This window comes from Heterocephalus glaber, unplaced genomic scaffold (assembly GCF_053883595.1).
Source record: "Heterocephalus glaber isolate CG9 unplaced genomic scaffold, H.glaber_assembly_v1.0 deba00001737, whole genome shotgun sequence".
Lineage (NCBI taxonomy): Eukaryota > Metazoa > Chordata > Mammalia > Rodentia > Bathyergidae > Heterocephalus > Heterocephalus glaber.
In genome coordinates this window covers 670,780-690,800 of record NW_028258445.1, presented here as the reverse complement: position 1 = coordinate 690,800, position 20,021 = coordinate 670,780, and positions in this window count along the sequence as shown.

The window sequence follows — 20,021 nt, the reverse complement described above, 5'->3', positions numbered from 1 at the left end:
GAAACAATTGGAGCAAGGAATTTGCAAACTTATGGGACAGCCGGGGAGAGCTGGCCTAGTTGTACTAGTGGCTATCTGTGTGCTGGGAGAGCAACAGAAAATAAGGCTGCAGAGCAATGGGCCAAGCTCAGCCATGCTGCGGGGTGAGTAAAAGCCAAGTAGGCAGCTTTTCTCTCTATACTGCATGCTATTTCACACAGGTATGTGAGGTTATTAAATAAGAAGATAATGGACACTACTAAAGAAAAAATTTCAAGTTGCAATAAGTAAACCATATTATCAGAAACCAGACTAGAAGCCTCTGAAGTCATATTTATATCTCCACCCTCAATTTTGCTCCTAAACTTTATAACTCACTAAAGTTGGCATCACCATAAATTTTCAGTTGATTTTTCAAATATATAATAACCAAAGGGATATCAGTTTCTGGCTAACGACCCTGTCTTGTCATTCTCAGTTAATATTCCCACCATTCACCAGGTTCTAATATCCAAAGTAGGAGTTATACTTGATTCCTCCTTTTTTATCCATCTTTTATCCTTATTATCCAGGCCAGAGAGAGAGAGAGAGAGAGAGAGAGAGGAGATCCAAGTCTGGCTCCAAATAGTTTAGAATCTCAAGATTTCTCTCTATCCTGCTACCATACTAATGGAAAATGGTCAATCAGATAACCATACAAGGGTCTGCAGTGATGTTTGTTCTTTATTATATGTAGCATGTGGACTCTTTTGTACATTAAAGCATGTGCTATGAAAATCTTGCTTCCTTCTCTAGAAGCTCATCTTATAAGACCCATATTTTCATTGCTTTCTTCTTGGAAAATATCAGGAAACCAAATACAGCTGCCCAGGACCATGAGTCCAAAGCCAGTTAACAGCAGAAGTGGGAGGATCAGAGTGCCTGTAGGGAGGGGCAACACCCAGCCCCTGGACATTGTCAGGCCTCAGGGGCTCAGAGCAGAAGAGCCTGGGGCACAGCCTGTCAGCCAGCTGGGGGACGGGATTCTGGCTGTTTCTGCCTGTGTCTCCAATTTCCATGGTTATCCTCTTGGTTGATCGAAACTAACAACCAAAGCAGTCACTCTGTGCTTAAATCGGCCTCTCCGCTTGCACATAGGATGCTCTCTGAATTAATATTACTAATTAGTATCCATTCTTCATAGAGAAGATTGAGTCAGCTCGCTAAATCTAGTTTTGGCTCTCTATGGTTAAACAAGCCAATGGGATCCCAGCACACCTCAACTCAGGAAAACCTCCAGAAATAAAATCAAGTAGGGCCTATAAAACTACCCTGTGTCCGTGACTTCTGGCCACTGTGCCCTTGGCTTTCTGCAGGCCACTCACTCTGGCCCTCTTTACCTCCCTCGGCCACAAAGCTCCTGTTCCTGCTGCAGGTTCTGGTGCTCACCCCTTCCCCGGAGTGACTGCTCTCCATGGATCCGTGCATGCTCAGCACCTCTGTGTCCGCCACCTCTTAGCTCAGATAGTAACTCCACAAACAAGCCCTTCTCAGTCATAGGTACGATCCCACCACGGAAAATCACCCAGGGTCCCACGGTTGGTTTTTTGTTACTCTTTCCAGCCACCGTGGTCTCTTATTCATGGACAGTGCTGTCCCTTAACCGCTCTGTCCTGTCAGCTTCCTGACATGTACTTTGTTCATTTCTGAATTTCCAGTGACGAGAACAACACACGGTTCCTCAGTAGGGACCCCTGTGTCCATGAGGAATGATTCTGAAAGAAGCTTTTGAAATGTAAAGAAAAATCTTCAAATTTTACAACAATTTGACCAAAAATCCAGTGCCTGTTATCTATAAGGGTAGTAAACAATAGAATAAAAGATGCCCCATGGTGTGTAACACAGAGAGCTGGCTTAATGATGCCATCATTTTTAAATGCTTCTTTTGCTGCCCAAGACTCTCCAACATGCGCACATAGTTAGGGACTTTATATGAGCATATAACCTGTCAGAATCCATGTCATCTATAAAAATCAGTCATAGGGAAATTTAGATGAGAAAAAAGAACTTCTAAAAAGTGTGCAATGTGAAGAATTTCACACTGTTAACAAGAGGAATCAGATGCTGCTTTCCAGAGGAGAAGTTTAGAAATCGAGTTCTAACTGAAGATGCCGGATCCCCAGAGAAACTCACAATAAGTGACATAAGGGCAGGTCATACAACTGCAGGCAAAGAATGCTCACTATTCACACAAATGCAGTCTTCAGGCTGAATAGACACACTTCTGCACATGTGGTCAGTCACCTGTCAGATCTCAGGGAAATTCTTCCCTGGCGAGGAAGAGGCACAGAGCTCACTGATTCTCCTGCTAACCTAGGGTGCCCCTGAATTTCTCCCACTCCTCCTCTCTCCAGTGCAGCACGCTCTGTTTGCAGGAGCATGGCTTCCCTTTAAGCATTTGTTTCTGAACTCAAAACTCAAAAACACATTTGTTTTGCCCACTGATTCTTTTGCCTTTGGGCAACAGAACACACTAAAAGCATACAGATGCAATGCAGCCTGATAGGATAAAGATACAATCATTAGCTCATTTATGTAAACAATTCATTGGATAAACTTGAAATATATGTGGGCTGCAGACGGTGTGACAGTGCTGCTGAGAAGCCCCGTGTACCTTTCCACCCCGGGCTCTTTACATAATCGAATACAGAGCAAAGGAATTCAAATTAGCAGCCGATCAATTAAACAGGACTAGTCTGTTACCTCCTAAGACAGACCAATGAACACCCCCTAACTGGTAAGTATCAGTAGTGGAAATCAAGAAAGAAAAGAATTTTCAGAGTATATCATTACAAAACAGTGCAAGTCCAGATTTATGTTGTTTCATCTGTCCTTTATTTATGAATCAAATTCTAAACTGATGAAGGAATTACTTCTCAAGGGTGGCACGGAAGTAAATCTGAGCTTCTCCAGATCTATCTACCCCAAGCAGGCAAAATGTAACGAGCAGAGTACAGTAGTATTCTAAGCAGATCCATCCAGCATATGCAGCTTACTGACAACAAATCGATATGTTTTGGGATTCAACTCAGACAAAGCTTAATAGCAAATGAAGGAGAGTATTTCTCTGAACAATTCTATGCAGCAGGGAAAAGATCTCTATCAAGCTTTTCTTCCTACAGATCATTCATCTCTGCCTCTCAAAAACGCTGACAAAAACGCAGATAGCTTCTGGTATAATCTATATAGGCTCCAGATAGCTGAAATCTATGTGTGGTACCATCCTAAATTGGTGTTGCGCTTCTTGTAGAAAGCTTTACATAGAGCTGCGGAAGCTAATATGGTTTCTAAAGATCCGTATATCAGTTTTTACATTTATATTTCTTATTTCAAAAAAATAGCAGCCCAAAATTCATGCACAGAATTACATTAAATGCAGAACTTTGCTACTTTCTGGTATACTCACATAAAGTGATTTTATTCTAAAAATATACATTTGTACTTAAGTCACATGTTTTTCATAGTGTCTGAAAATGTTTTATTGTAACTAATATTCTGTATTCTGTTTCTTTTTCTGCCAATGAATGTGAGCAGAAACAGGGAAAAATCTCATTGCTAAGAACGAGGGAAGGGGTATCTGATAACATTTGTGAAATTTTAAGTCGTATATTATATAAAACAAGATGTTATAAAATACTTTAATAATAGCAACACGTCTAAAGACTCACTTCTTTTTGTCAGGCTTAGCCTAAACCAACAGGACAAAGCAAACAGGCTGCTTCTCAGTAAATTGGGCAAATGGACTCAAAACAAAGTGTGCAACCCCCCACCCCGGTACCAAGGAGTCCAGTGATTGTCTACACACCTGAGAGACCGTCCCTGGGCATCCAAGTCATAAATATTCCAGCCCAGATTCCTTTAGCCCTTTCCATACCATACAAGCCTAACTCCTCTCTCAGTTAGTTGCTGTCTCTCCCCTGGTGTTAGCCCATTCTCTCAGGATGAAATGTCTCCCACTAGCTGCTACTATGCCTCTCCCAATATCAGCCCATCCACACAGCACTGTGATAAACTCAGCTTTTCCCAGCCAGCTGTTAAAGTCTCCTGATTTTGGTGCTTGCTCACTGGAATAAACTTGTCTTTCAAAAGCCTGTTTTGACAAGTGGATTCTTTATAACACTTTTTTTTCAAATTTCCCAAAAGAAAAGAACCCTAAATTTTGCCTTTTCTTTGCCCAGTGTTGAAGGTTGCACACAAGGCTTCACACATACTATGCAAGTGCTCTACCACTGAGCAATACTGCCCGTTCCCTAATGCATATCCCACTCACAGTACAGAGAAGGTCTACTAATGCTCAGTCTTGCAAATGAATAAAACTCTCTTTCTGGGTGGCATGGGCTAGGAGTCTAAACAGGAAGTCCTAAAGTTAATTGAAAGTGTTCTGAAGCTGAACCCACACTGTTGTGCACCACCCAGGAATATTTTCTGGCAAAAAAAAATTTAGGAGAAAAAGTTATGCTAGAGATAAAGTGATACATGTGGCAGATGATTATGTTTGTAAATGAGGTTGCATTGTGAAAATGGGTCATAACACCAACTAAAGCCAAATGTGAGTGAAAACTGTAAATATAAACGTTGAGAAGGAGAGAGGAAAGAGGAGGAATCATAAGAAAGCAATAAATGCAACTTGTCCTAGAGCAAAAAGCCTGCAAGTGAAAGGCATGAGGGAAGATCTATGTAGACAAACAAGGATGAAAGAAAGGTCCAATTCTGTTGCCCAAATTCTGAGATGGGAAAGCCAACCTGGCCCCACTCAGAACACAGGCCTTAGGAGGAATGGCATAAAACATTTCTCATCCAAATTTCCGGATTCCTGTTCACCCGCAGACCTTTACTGTTGGCCCTGACTCACTTGAACTCTTCCCAGACCCAAATTCTACCACCATGGACTTCGCCTTCACCTCTATCTGCTGCTCGATTTAGCTTGACCGTGCTCTGGACTTCCTGTGCTTCTTTGCCTCTTCTGCACAGTCTTTCAACATGCTGAACTCTGACATCCCTCAAATAAATATTTGCTTCAACTTTTAACAGCATGGAACTATTTGTACTCCATAAAGTCTCAGGTTTCTCAGGATTCATAGCCTTACAGGGTATTTACAATAATATTCTGAATCAGGCTGGATCTTTGCAGGTAAGAGATGCTATTCTGAGCCATTTATACACTACCAGAAGCATGTTGGCCACCCACAGACCAGTCAGATACACTAACACTTTGGAAATCCATAAAAACAAGGCCCACATCAAGACTAGAAAACAAAAATCACAGGAACGATTTTATGCCTGAAACATGTAACTAGTTAGTATATAACTTCCACTGTGATGAAGACCAGCCTTTGTCCATTGATTTATTCTTCAGTTTAAAATGAATATTCCATGGAGGAAGAGTCTCATTGCCTAGTTTAGGATCCATGCTTTCTGGATTACACTATCACCAAAGAATGTCCAAAGGGAAAAAATAAATCTACAAAGAAAATTACAGTGCTCCTTAGAAAGGTGAAACAGACAGATGAGCCCATAATAATAACAATAATGATAATCCATTAGCATTCCCAAGAGAACAGTCGGAATTGGATTGTATCAAGCACCTAGCAATACCGAAAATTCACCTTGGGGAGATGATTCTTCTCTGTCAACTACACATTCAACTAGGATTTAAGAAACTCTTATGTTCCCCAAATCCAGACACATTCTAGTTAATCAGAGCCCAAATATCTTAAGACTAAAAGAAGAGATGTCATACAGAATAAAACATTGAAATATCAATGTAAGAGGTGTGGTAAAAGATGCAATAAATATTAAAATAAAATATAGTAAAATACACATTGCCATTAATCTCCCTGAAAACATTCTCTTGGCTTTGAACACTTACCTCTTCATTCCTGCACATTTCTGAAGCAGTTCCGGAAGTCCTTTCTTATGAGAGTCTTCTTGTGGCTGCTTGGATGCCCTGAATCCATTCGAAATGTTTATGGCAATCTCTGCACAATAAAAATAGTGCAACATGTCTTCCTCCACCTTATTCACCAAATCTGACACCATGTGCCTGCTAGCTCTGCCCCAAAGTCAAAATGACCACAAAAGGTAAATGTTTTGAATTAATTCAGGACAAATATACATGAAGCATGCCTCATCACAGCACTTTAATTACTATGAGTGTCCCTCCTCCTTGCAACAATGAAAAGTTCAAAAACAAAAAAAGAACAAAAAAGAACTAATAAGAGAGGAAGAGGAAAACTGGAATGTATAGTGTTGGAATGGAAAAGAGAAAAAATTTCAAGATAAAGGGGGTTTGTTTACTAATATGCTATGTCACAGAATAGTCAAATACAAAAGAATTTATAAGGTGGCTGATGGACATGCAGCTAGAAAACCATAAATAAGTGTGTGTGTGTGTGTGTGTGTGTGTGTGTGTGTGTGTTGTAGGACTAGGTAATACTGGTCATGGTGGTGGTGATGGCAGAAATACTGGGAGATGGGAATAACAGAAACTGGTAACACATTGCACCTAATTTACAGAATTTAGTTTAACTCTCACAATAGATGGGCCACATACGAATTGAACTTTTTCAATGGTTACTAATCCACTACATGTGAGCGCTTAGTTTGGCACCGCCCTAATCCCAGTAGCCTGAATAAAATAAAAGGGACAGAGGGCCAGGGATATAGCTCAGTGGTTCTGCCGCCTGCCTGGAAAGTGTGAGGTCCTAAATTCAATCCCCGGTACTGAAAAGGAAAAAGACAAAAGTGATCATCTCAGATGGGGCTGCTTTCCCGGGCATGTAGCTCAGTGGTACCGCTTCAGCCTGGAAAGCGCAAGGTCCTGAGTTCAATCCCCTCCCCCCGCCCCCAGTACCAAAAAAAAAAGATAAAAGGAGCGGAAAGATGTTGTAAAACTCTCTTGTTGCCTTTGCTGCCTTGTGCACCATGTTGTTTCTCCTCTGCGATGCCTGTTTGCCATCCCCGCCTTAGCTAGCTGATTATGGACTGAAATCTCTCTGAACTGTAAGCTAAGTAAACCCCTTCCCTTTTTACTCTGGGTGTCCAGTATTTTGTCTCAGCAAGGAGAGAAAAGTGACTAACACCCCAGTGGAAGAACCCACCACGTGTCACTGCTGCACTTCCACAGCAGCTACACTTATAATCCAGTATTGCAGAATGATTTGGAAAGATTTGAGCAATCTGAAATTTAATCCGAATGCTTGTTTAGGAGTGAACTGTGTTGATGCAGACTGGCGCTTTTCTGTGGTGTTTCTTATTTCTGTTGCAAAGTAAAATCTCATTATTGGCCTTGGTTTGGAGAAGCGGGGAGCGAATCTTGTAGCAAGAGGTAGATAGTAGCTGTGTTTCCTTTGTTGCTTCCATCCTAACTCCTTTTTTTTTAGTTTCTGTTCTTTCTTCTCTTTCCTTCCTTCATCCCCTGAAAGATTATCAAAGCCCTCACATTTTCAAAACTGTTTATTACTGTAGCCCCTTTTTTTTTTTTTTTTTTTTGGTACTGGGGATTGAACTCGGGTCCTTGCGCTTGCGCAGCAGGCAGCTAAACCACTGAGCTAAATCCCAGGCCCTACTGTAGCCTTTTTTGGAGAATACTGTGAAAATAAGTGGACCATGTTTAGAAATATTTTTAAAATAGTAACTAGGAAAAACACAGTGGTCTGGGAATATTTATGAGAATATTTTCGAGAGTATTTTCTTGAGATTATGCTCATGGTATCTTAAATTAAAACATACATCCACAACTAGTGAGCCAGTCCAAAGGACAAAGAAATAAATATTTTATGTAGAAAAAGATGAAATTTAAAAAATGCATATTTATAGCCTATCACCTAAAAGTTGAGCCTAATGGAAAGACTGAAAACAAGGACTAAATCAAAGTAAATCCTTTTACCATTTTTCTTGGCAATGAAACGTCCTTGTCATAAAGTAACCACAGTTTTAACCCCTTTGCATTTTCTGAGATCAAGTATCTCATTCAGAGGCAGCCTTATTTCATTTATGAATGTGAATTATAAACAAGGAAGTAGAAATTATATACAGTCATCAGAGACATACATTGGTGCAGAGGATAAATTTCACATCAATATATCAGAGGCCAAGCAAGTAACAATGATTTCCTATTTTTCAAATTTTTTCAAAACAGTATAGAATTGGTATTATAAAGCAAGTAGTCAACCTTTCATAATCACCAGTACAGGACAGAGCATCAAAAAGACTTCCCTTTAGTTTGGCACGTAGGTGGCATTCCTTTCTGAGGTACAGTTGATGGTGTGAGGTGCCAATGTCTGGGGGACCCCGACCCATCGTCCCATAACAGTGGGGCTGTGCTTGGTTAGTCGCTCATGACTCTCCAGAGGGCAACTTCATGACATTGCATCTTACCTCCCTCTGGTGTCCCACTTCTTTACTTCTGTACCTCGCACCATCTCCTCACCAAACATTTCTTGCTTATTTGATCTGCATCGGGAAATATAGGTCCTGAGGATTCAGGTCTAAAAAGGGCTGGAAAAAACTAGGTGCCTTCTCCCACAGACTTCAGGCTAATGGGCAGAGAGACATAAAAACAAAGCAGTGATGGCTCATTTAATGTCTTTCAAATTCTTGGAGCATTCTTCACAACAGAAAGCATAGGATATTTCAACCTAGTAGATTCTCTCTCTCTCTCTCTCTCTCTCTCTCCCTCTCTCATTATTCATAATACTTGTTATTTACACTCTAATATTTTGTTTTATTTTTTTCTATTTGTGTTCCTGATAACTAAGATCTATTAAATGTTTTCGTGATATCACAACTTGAAGTTTGAAAAAACCTGTCTGTAGAGCATGCATATAGACAAAAAAAAGAATTAAAAAAAACTAAAACAGCTGTGATATTTATATGTTATGTTGCATCCTTAAATGCTTAGCAAACTCTCCAGCATAGGTAACAAACCAACGTAAGTATGTTAAATCATGCACAGATGGATGGGTGGATGGATGGATGGATGGATGGATGGATGGATGGAATAAATGTTTTAATTAGTCCGTAAACCTTCACAAATAATCAAACATAGCTTTGGCAAAGAGAAAATGCTTTAGCTAAAAGGTGAAAATTTAGTTCCCTTCTGCAGAGAAAACCATTACCTAACGGCTTGTAATGGGAGTCCTGAGAGAATACAGAACATCTGAGATGCAGGTACACCGAACCAATCAGAATGGCCACTCTGCTCTTTCCAAGGATATGAATTCATGCAGCCCTTGGCTTCACAAATTATTTGCATACTAATTATGCCAAATTTATTTAGCACCAACCTTGACCTGAGCATCAGACATTTATTTTCAACTCTGCCTTAAACTTTCCTCTTGGGTTTCAAATGGGTATGCTAAACTTACCATTTCCCAAGCAGGGATTCCCTATATAGGAATCTTCCCAACCTATTTCCCTCCCACCTGAAGCTTTCTGTGTTACTTAGTGGGATTATGATCTACATAGTCACCGAGGCAAAATGAAGAGTGTTCTTTGGAAGTCTTATTTCAGAATCTACACTTCTGATTGACAGAGACACCTTTTGTCTCTACCTTCAAGATATAATTTAAATTTGACTCACTCACACTCACCAGCTACCACTTTGTCCAAATGATGATCATCTTTGACTCAACAATTTCATTTATCATTTAAATGATCTTTCTGCTTACATTTTTTCAAGCACTTCCCCAAAGAAATGTAAGTCATAGAGGCCAGAGGAATAATTTAGAAGAGTAAATATTATCTATCTTTTATGAATATTATTAGCATTCCATTGCATGTAGAAGAAATTGAAACACCCAATCTTCCAAATTCCTACCTAGAATGATAATGCAAACCAAAGATTCTCAAGCCCCACTGCTCGTGTTACTAACAGATTCTACATCTTACTGGCTATAAATTTTACTGTTAGTCATTTGTTTTCTCCCTGCTCTGTCTTCACTTGCAAAATAGCTGTTAATACTAGTACCTTTGTCAAAAAGGCATTGCTAGGATTAAATGTGTTTATCCTTGAAATAGTATTTGTCATTGTGTATGTCATCTGCCATTGTTATTGTTCTTGTTGTTAATAGAATAAGTATTGCTACAAACTCTCTGGCACTTCTGACTTTTCAATTTTGCCTTAAACCAATTTTTTACATCCATTCCTGTGTTCTCTGGCCTTTTTTCAATTTAGGTGATCTTTGCAAGAGTTCTCACTTCTAGATTTCTCTTACCCAGCTATTATATAAATGGATTATTTTGAGTCATAGCTCAGATATCTAGAAAGCCTTCCTTTTTCATCCTACTTGAAGTAGGGCTTATTTACTCTTGGTACATTAATCTCTCTATTCACCATCTGCTGCATTGTCTTCAGGACATAGCACTATCTTTATTCATTTTATTGAGTTGGAACTTTTGTTGTCAATGGTGTTGTTTATCCACTCCTGACCAGAGAAATATAAGTTCTTTTAATAAAAAATAGGTGCTGAGAAAATATTTGGAAAAGGACTATATGTATGTGTTCTTGTATTTCTATGAATGTACTATACAAGCACATAATCTACATTCAACTTGAGTTATGAGAGAAGCAGGAATCATGACTACACGGGCCTTTATGACTTTTGAAAATAAATTTTATTTTATTTTTTAAGTATTGGGTGCTGTTGAAGAAGTTAAAGCACTAAAGTAATCTGATTAGATGTTCAAGTTTTAATGACAATTCTGGCAGCAGATGGAAGATGGTCTGAAATGGAGGAGATTGAAAGATTATAACAGTTAGGACTGTTTGAAAGAAAGTTTTGAGATAAGGGTCGAAACTACAGGAGTGACAACAGACATAAAATAAAAATAAGTACAAGAAATACTTAAGTGCTGGTGTTATAGCCTAGTCCTTACCAGTGAGGACTCAGGTGCAGCAGTTATGGTAGCATCCCAAATCCTCCTGTGTTGTAACCCATGTGCTGACTCTCAGGAAGTAGTATTCCCAAACTGAGACACCCTACTCAATCCTACCTTCAATAAGAGCACATATGACAGGTAAATGTGAATAATGAATGTAATCTAGTCATTTCTTGCTCACAGAGGGGCTGCTTTGCTTTTCAAGACTCAAAGATGAGTACATTTCAACTAAACCAGAGCTTCCTGTCACTTCCTTCACTGCTGCCAGGCCATTCTCCTGTCCAGTCTGCCTCACTCCTCCTGTAAGCAGTCACAAGGCTGATGGACAAGGACTGGGCTGAGTGCCTGCCACATCTTATCTGGAACTGTGATTCTTGCAGCACTCTGGTCCTGCCTCCTATCTAACACACATCCCCAAGATCATAACTCATTCATAGTAAATTTCTGAAACCTTCTCATTTTCCCTTTCATTCAACTTCTGTCAGGTGCTCCATCTGTCAAGCAGATCTGAAATTCTAAGTGCAAAGTGTTCAGTCTTAGTCCCTGGACTCAGGACCCAAATACATTCATGAATGGCTCACCTTGTGTTTACTTTCAATGTGAATTGATAAACTACAGAAACTAGATAGTGATTAGTCCTCAAGAGCTGGAGAACCTCGAGGGCAGGCAGTGTCACCTACTGCTACATGCTAGCCCATATGATTCTCGATGTGGGCCTTGCCAAAATACTACCAAGAGGGGTTCAACAGGTGGGTAAGGGACTGGCAGAACTTTGGCATAAATATCTAGAAGAACAGTAAAGCCATTCAGCAAGAGATAAGGAAGGCACAGTTTCTGGGTTTGGAAGAAACATTTTCTATTCAGAACCCTTGAGCCTTCTCGTAGAAGTATATATTGTCTCTTTCAAAGATAGACATGCAAACATGATTTGTCAAGTATAAAACTCCTATTAATGTAGACTTCAACAGTGCCATATATCATCCTTCTGTAAGAGGGAAGAAGTCAACCTAAACTAAATATCAACAAACTAGTAAGTGTACACTTAAGATTTAGAAGCCAGGATTTTGTGTCTGCTGTTGCATGCCACATACCTAATCTGCATATTTGTCTCATTTGCCTTCCCCACAGTAGAATTTCTCCTTGTCCTCTATCATGACATTTTGTAGCAGAGTTATTGTGCATAGGATTAAGAGTAGCACATGTAAATAAAGCCTGAAAGAACACAGGTGAAAGATACACAACCCCATAGACTGTGTGAGCTTTTTAAGCTCTGTCTCCTGATCTCAGGAAATACTGAGAATAACCATTATTTTTGGAATAACCATTATTTTTAATCCTTTTCTTGCCTGTGTATTCATAATTTCTAGACTATAGTAATGTTCTTGTAATAATGGAAAATGCAATAAGATCTTAATAGTTTTATATTTATTATTGGCTTCATTGATATTCAGACAAAATCCTAAACATGGGTCATTTGAGGAAATAAAAAATGTTTGTCAACTTCATTTCACCAGACATGTATTTAGAAATGTAGGCATTTCCTGTGTCCTCTCCTAATGCAGGTCTGGAGAGTCCTGCAAGGCTGCCACGCATCTCTTGCCTTTCTCCGCAGTCACTGCCTCAGGGATGATCCCACTCATAGTAGGTCCTGGAAACCCTAAAAGATAAAACGCGGCAGAGAAAAGGCCCGCACATGCTCTCTGGCCGTGCAGGAGCCTGTGTCCTATTTTGTCTCAATGCCTAAACTAGGAAAATTGGATCAAGGTTAGCAAAACTCGTGGTTATCTGAAAGGCATTGCCAGGACATTTGGAAACTTAATAGAAGTTCCAGCAGCCTTTGACCTCATGTCAAAGTATTTTTAATTTTAGCTTTTCTAGTGGGTGCGAAATAGTGTCACAATGTGGGTTCAATTTGCATTTTGTTGTATCATAGTTATAAATTTTGCTTTTGTATACCCTAATACCCCAAAATGCCTGACTACTATTTTTGTTCTTAACAGACATCTGTCTTTAGGAATATATAGAATTATTTCTTAAAATGTGTTTTATGTTCATCTCTAACTATTCTCAGAATCTTATCTTTCTTTTTTGTAGGTTCAGATTTCTATCTCTATCAAATTCTCTTGACATAAGAATTTGGTTTAATGTTTCTTTTTTTTTTTTTGGTTTAATGCTTCTTGGTAGTAAAGATTTCCTAATAATGAATTTGCTTAGCTCTTGTCTCTAAACAATTTCTTTGAAACATTTCTTTATTTCCACTTAATATTTTGGAAAATATTTTTTGCCATTAATATCTGACTTTACAGAATTTTTGCCAGTATTTATATGAGCCATAACTTTTTCTCTCTGGCTTGCATATTTTCTGATTTAAAATGTGGTATTATATGCTCTACTCATATAATAACATACCGTTTTTTTCTCTGGCTTCTTTTAAGATTTTTATTTACTATTTGCATTCAGAGAACTGACTTTGATGTGCCTTGTAACTTTTTTAATATTTATCATGCATGAAATTCATTGAGCTTTTTGAATCAATGCATTATAGTTTTCATCCAATCTGAAAGTCACTTACTATATTTTTCAAATATCTTTTCCTATGCCTTCTCCTTCTGGAACTCAAATTACATTAATAGTAAATTGTTTGATGTTTCTCAGAAGCTTTCTGGTTTTCAGCCTTTAGTTTTCTCTGTCTCCTTTCTTTTGTTCTTGTTGTATTTTGTTTGTTTTGGTTGCTGGGATTGACCCAGGGCCTCACATTTGCTAAGCATATGTGCTCTGTTAGGGACCTAAACCCACAACTCTGTCCCCTCTCTTTTTGTTGGTTCCCACTGCTATGTCTTCAATTAAGTTTCAGAATCTTCCCCTTCAGTATTCTATTAATTGTTAATTTTATCTACTGGAATTTTAACTTCAGATACTGCTTTTTTACTTAAAATTTCTTCCATTTTTACTCCTCTTGTTACTTTTTCCCTGTTTTTGAGAACGTGAGTATATCTATACCACCACTTTCAATATTCTTGTTTATTAATTGAATCATCTCTGACATACCTGTATCTGTTTCTATGATAAATTGAGAATTTTCTTCTTATTATGGATCATGTTTTCCTCATTTTTTGAAAGTCTAGGAATTGGGGAATTGCTTGCTTGATCTTGTATATTTTATGGTGCTAGCTGATGGATTTTAGCATTTTTATTAAGTGCTTAGACTTTGATCTGGCCAGCAATAAAGTGGCTCATAGATCATTTGTTTTCTCTCTGAATCAATTTTCATTAAGATTTTACAGGACAGATCTCTGTTTTCTTTTTGGCTCCTGTAGCCCTGTCAGGTTCTAAACTAACAGTCTTATCCATCCTACAATGCCTCTCAAATCCAGCTAGTGGAAACAAAACTGACTTGTTCTTGTGTGAATTCTAGGCAATTTCATGTTTAGAGGCCCCTGTTAAGTCTTTTTTATCTGGAGTTATTTTTTGGCCTTATAACTGTGTAGTTTGTTATGCAGTCAGACTCTACAAAACTGCATTAGCTAGAATTTCTGGAGCTCTCCGTTGGTAGCACTGTATTCTTGGGACTCTACACCACAAATTCTAGTTCTGTCCATCTCCCTGAACACTCATCTATGTCTCATAAAATTCATGAGAAGAGTGAACTTTTTGGGTTTTCTCTCTCTGTTTCATAGTACAAAAACTGCTTCCGACCATGACGCTAACATAGTCCTAAGACTTCACTCAATTATTCATTATTTACCTTCTGGCAAGGATGACAGGCTGGCACTGCCTCTTACCGCATGCCCATGTCTGAAAGCAATTTATTCTACATTTTTCCAGTTCTCTACTTCTTGATAGTAAGAAGGCAATTCCCATCTTTACTACTCCCTTGTAACTGGAGCCCACCCTGTATCAGTTTCATCAGAGGCAGTGGAAAACTCTGCAAAGCCATAGACACTGGAGGAAATAACCTACATGCCAATATCACATCAACAAGGTACTAATTCTATGAACCTAAATAAAGTATTAAATTTTCTGTGCCTCTGTTTCTTCATCTATAAGTGGGGATGGCAATCATAACTACCTCCCCAAAAATCTTCTTATGATTAAATATGTTAATATATGCAAGTTCTTAGCTTGACCTAGTTTCCCAGATTGAGTGTTTCTCTCATATTAAAGACAAAGGAGTTTGTCAAAGATTGAAATTTTTTACTGCAGTTATACCTGGGAGAAGACAGGAAGAGACTGTGGTGATGATTAAACAAAACCTTGACATTCGTCTGTAATATTTTAATTTTGAAAAAGGGAATTTTTTCCCTTAATTTTTAGCTGTTTAAAACAAAAAGTAAGTGACACTTATTTTGTCTGTTAGATTCTGGTTGGTGATCACCAAACTCCATGTTCTCCACGTTCTCCATATTCTCATCTTTTTTCTGTTCATACATCTAGTTTCTGTTTCACAGCCTCTTCATTAGATGTAGCTGTGGAATTAAATTTCAGCCAATGAAGGCACTGAATGTCCCATGCTGTACGTCAGGACATGGCTGATAAAAACATCCCCTATGAGCTCCTTCATGAGCATTATCTTTTCAACTTCTGGCTGGTGATTCAGACTGTAATTGGATACATGTGGGAAATGAAACAATTCCACCAGAGTCTGGATTCCTTGAAAGAGGAATTTTTTCTTTTCTGACATATATTCCCTTTTCCCAAGGGGTCTGCAAGTTACAAGGATTTGCAAGTGTTTTGCAAACTAGGAGAAGAGTCTGTGATTATTTGACCCTATAGTTTTGTTCTTTAGATTACTTCAATTAATTACTTTCCCTAAAAGCCACGTGAAAGCATTAAAAAGCAGAATCAGTTTAAGATAAAGTAATGCTATTTCTTTTCCAAAATAAGAGCGGAAATGATGGTTTTGTATGGACATCTTTGGAAGTATGGAAAGAGAGAAGAATCAGGTGAGATATAGAGGGTATCACTGCACAGGACAGACAAGGTCAGATGAGGAAGAGTCGATGTCTAATTTCCTATGACTAAAGATTCCTACCTCATTCGTACCCGAAATGCCAGCATTTAAAATAAATTGAGAAAGAGACAAGGAGTCAATGCTAGAAGGTTTTCAATTGGCACCAGGAGTGGAAGAGAATGTTGATCTGTCGTTCGTTCAATGAACTACTCTTGCAGGTGGGAAAGCGTCGAGCTTCACATAACAGGGGTGGAGAGGGCAGTGAATTGTGGGTTCCTCTCCGAAAACCTGGCACTCCTAGCTCCATCTCCTCTCACAGTTTACCTGAACCACCTGGACTTTAATTCTTTCATTTGAAAAACAGAGGCCATCAAAACTTCTCCATTTTGAAGATAATAGATAATAAAATATCTTCCTTAAACGTTCAACACCTTTTTAAGTTTATAGCATGCAGTATTCTACAAAGCTAAGCATCCTCGCATGGAGAGAAAATGTGGGTTGCTATCTATGCATATTTAAAATGACCTTCAATTTTGGAAAAGCCTTCTGTCTCCTAACAAATGACACAATGAAGTGGATACCTTGCCTACATATTGATTTTACTGCATTTAATAAAAAGTGGTGTTTTAAGGAGACATATTTTTCTGAGGATCAAACAAAAAGAGGCCAATGTTAGATAACTTAAGAAGGAAGGAAAATTATCCTTGAAAGTATGGCCCTATCTGATAGGTCCTGTTAATGAAGAATCCGCTTTGAAAAACAATCCCTTTAGTCACAACTTCTGGCTTCCAATAATGCTTCAATCACGCTGGCAATACAGAGAACAAAATGATCATTTGTTCTGATGTTCTCTATCCTCTTGGTATTTGGCCAAATGTCAAGGACATCAAAAGCTTCCTTATAACTTTCCTGTTGTTTTTATTCCCCCCCAACACACATTTCACTAAGCATGAAAAATTTGGAGGATTACTGTCTTGGCAAAACTCTTGATGCTTAAATCTCAGCTCTTCAAATGCAGCATTGCTCTCAGAGTAGCCTGCTGTAAATCCCAACTACTTTCTAATCTCGATTACATATATTTTTCATTTCATTGTTTGAAAACCGTTCAATAATCACAACATAAGCATATCCTTTGGTAGAACAACAAAATATCTCTGTTGATAAAAAAATTCCTCTATAATTAGAGATGGATAGGAAGCCTAGCAAATAAAGAAGACAGATATAAAACTGTTAAAAATCAAAATTGCTTTTCATTTCTTGTGTACAAACAATGTATTTTCTCTTGGACTTTTACAATCAATTTATTGACGCAACAATAAGACAAGGAGTTGAGCATCTGAAAACAAAATATTATGATAACATTTGTGAGAAAGGAAAAATGAATTAAGTAACAGATTTAAAGCATTCAGAGCAAAAGGATCACAGGGAGATTAAGGGAAGAAAAAGAGGAAACACATTCTCTTTGTGCATTAGGGTTTTTAAATGAATGTATGTAATCCAAATACACTTTAATTTTGCCAATATATTAACATTCTATTATAAACAGGAGAATGGACATATTTAGAAGACATGTATTTTATGGAATGGAAGGAGCTATTTAGTAAGGAAGAAATATGTAGACTAACGAAGGAAAAACGAATAACAAAAAAATCATTCTCAAAAAAGTTGCTGAAATTTCACCCTGTGGGTGAAAGTGATATGTATTATTTCCCTTTCTAAAACCTCAAATAAATAAGTGACTTTTCCTCGTGTTCTTCTTTTTCTTTTTCTTTTTTCCCTGCAAATTATATAAAGTATATGAAAAAACTGAATCCAAGAGATGAAAGCAGTGAAATCAATAAATTGAAGAGAAGCATCTGTTAACAAGAAACACTGACGTAAGACTAATAAAGAGAAATAAATAAATGCCTTTATGTTCAGGACCTTAAGCAGTACTGGATATTCTTATTACAGTACAAGTTATTTGTTGCAGAGCTTAGAGGGGAAAAGATTTTAATTGGGGTCACATTGACCTCAGCTTCGCATAATTCAGCAGGGCCCTGATACTTCACAGAGCAGAACATAGGTCTCGGTGACACCCATTAGCAAAGGAGCAATACTATCCTTTCCTCTGAATCATGGCCTCTCACTGACCCAATGGGTTGCTTGATAATTGCACCTGGTCCCAGCAATGGGCAAGATAAGCAAGTTCTGTTCAAACAAGATAGGCAGTGCTTACTCCCCAATAGCCCTGCCTGGTGCCATCATGCCAGGTGTTCAGCAGTATTTTGCTACATGTTTTCTAAGCATACCCAGATCTATATTCCTTCCAATGATTGTATTCAATAAACACTGGATGTGCTTGAGGGCCTTTGTCTTTGCTGCCATCAGAAGCACTGTTCATGCTCCAAGACTCAGCTTCTTCACTCTAAGTCTAATTTCCTGTCTATTCTTTAATTCACTTTGTGCTCTAGTGGTTCACAGGAGGCCAGGACCCACAGCAGAGGTTCTGACAATGTACCCTTCCCCTTTCCTAAAGTTTTATTTTTTTAAAAAATTAGCTGATTCTTAGCATCATTATTAATTTTTGAGTTGAGCATGATGTTCTAAGTGCTTTAAATCTTAATATGAAAATCAAATCTATATGACTAAGGGATGTTGCCTATGTAACTAGTACTATGGAGCATAGAAGCCAACTGAAATCTTATTTCTACAGCATTCTCATATGGGTGATTTATAATAGCATAAAACAGATCACTCAAATGCAATACCATCAATTCTTGAACCATAAATGTAGCTTTAAAACTGTGGAGCTGAACTAATGTATCAACATGAAAATCTAAAGTGCTCACAAGAAGCAGTATGTTTTATTTACTATAGTTCAGTTGTTTACACAAACAGTAAGATTTGTGTACTTTAAATGATTTTAGGTTGATATGCCTCCTAGTCATACTAACAAGGATGGAAAACAAGGCAAGACCCAGCTACCAATATTCATTCACAGCATTTTAGATGCCAGTCTAGTATTCATTTGTTCCTTTATTTAATTAGCATCTACCATGTGAGCTAATATGGTGATGATAGCCAAAACTATTGCCAACTGCCAACATAATCTTTGATCTTCACAGCAATGACACATTCCAATTACTCTTGTCCATATCTTCCATTTTAAAGAGTTAAACATTACTTTGCCCTAGTATAGAGGAGAGGGCATAATTCCTATGGCCTAAAACAGGAATCAAACCCACACAGACAGGCTCTCTCATTCTAAAGCATTATAACACTGATGGAATCCGCCTTTACTGAATTGCAACCTGGGCAAGGCAGTACAATGTAGTGTGGTGAGAAGATGGGACACATGGTAGAAAATGTAACCCTGTGCATATTGCTTTGAAAGGACTAACTTTAGCCCCTGTAATTCTAGCACTCGGAGAGGCCAAAGCTGGAGGACCACAAGGTTGAGCCTAGCATTTTATATGATCCATACTATTTCTAAAATGCTTCTGAAGGCATATTGTTTTTGCAAATATATAATTTCACAGGTGATTTTCTACTGGCAAAGCATTTAAAAAATAGAAGATTTGGCACTGATTTCTGGTGTAGCATCAAAAACATAGGCAAAAAAAGAAAAAACAGTTAAAAGCCAAGGGCTAGAGCTATATGAAAAGACCCTAGGTTCAATCTCCAACACTGTAAGAAAAAAAAATCAGTCCCTGAAATTATAGTGCTCAATAATATTCACTTCAAAATAATGAGAGAGAATTGATACTGAGTTAGGTTTGTTAGAAATATTAAATAACTAAGAAATTTTCAAAAATAAATTTAAGTTAAAACGTTAAAAACACATAAACCAGTCAATATGAAATCTTTTATGAAATGCATTTTATATAATATATATTTTCAAAAAATGTTTCCAAAAACATGTTGTTTCTACAAATACATAATTTTATGAATAATTTTCTTCAGTGATCAAATTTACACAGCTACACTATTTTTTACATTTTAATGTAATACAAGTAGATATTAACAAAGAAAATAAAAAACCAGTCTTCTTCTATGAAAAAACAAAACAAAAATTTCATAAAATAATTATAGAATAACAATAGTTAATATACTATATATAATATTTTAAAAGAATGGGCAAAATGTCACTAAGAGTACAAGTCATAGACAAAAAAGACTCCTACAAAGA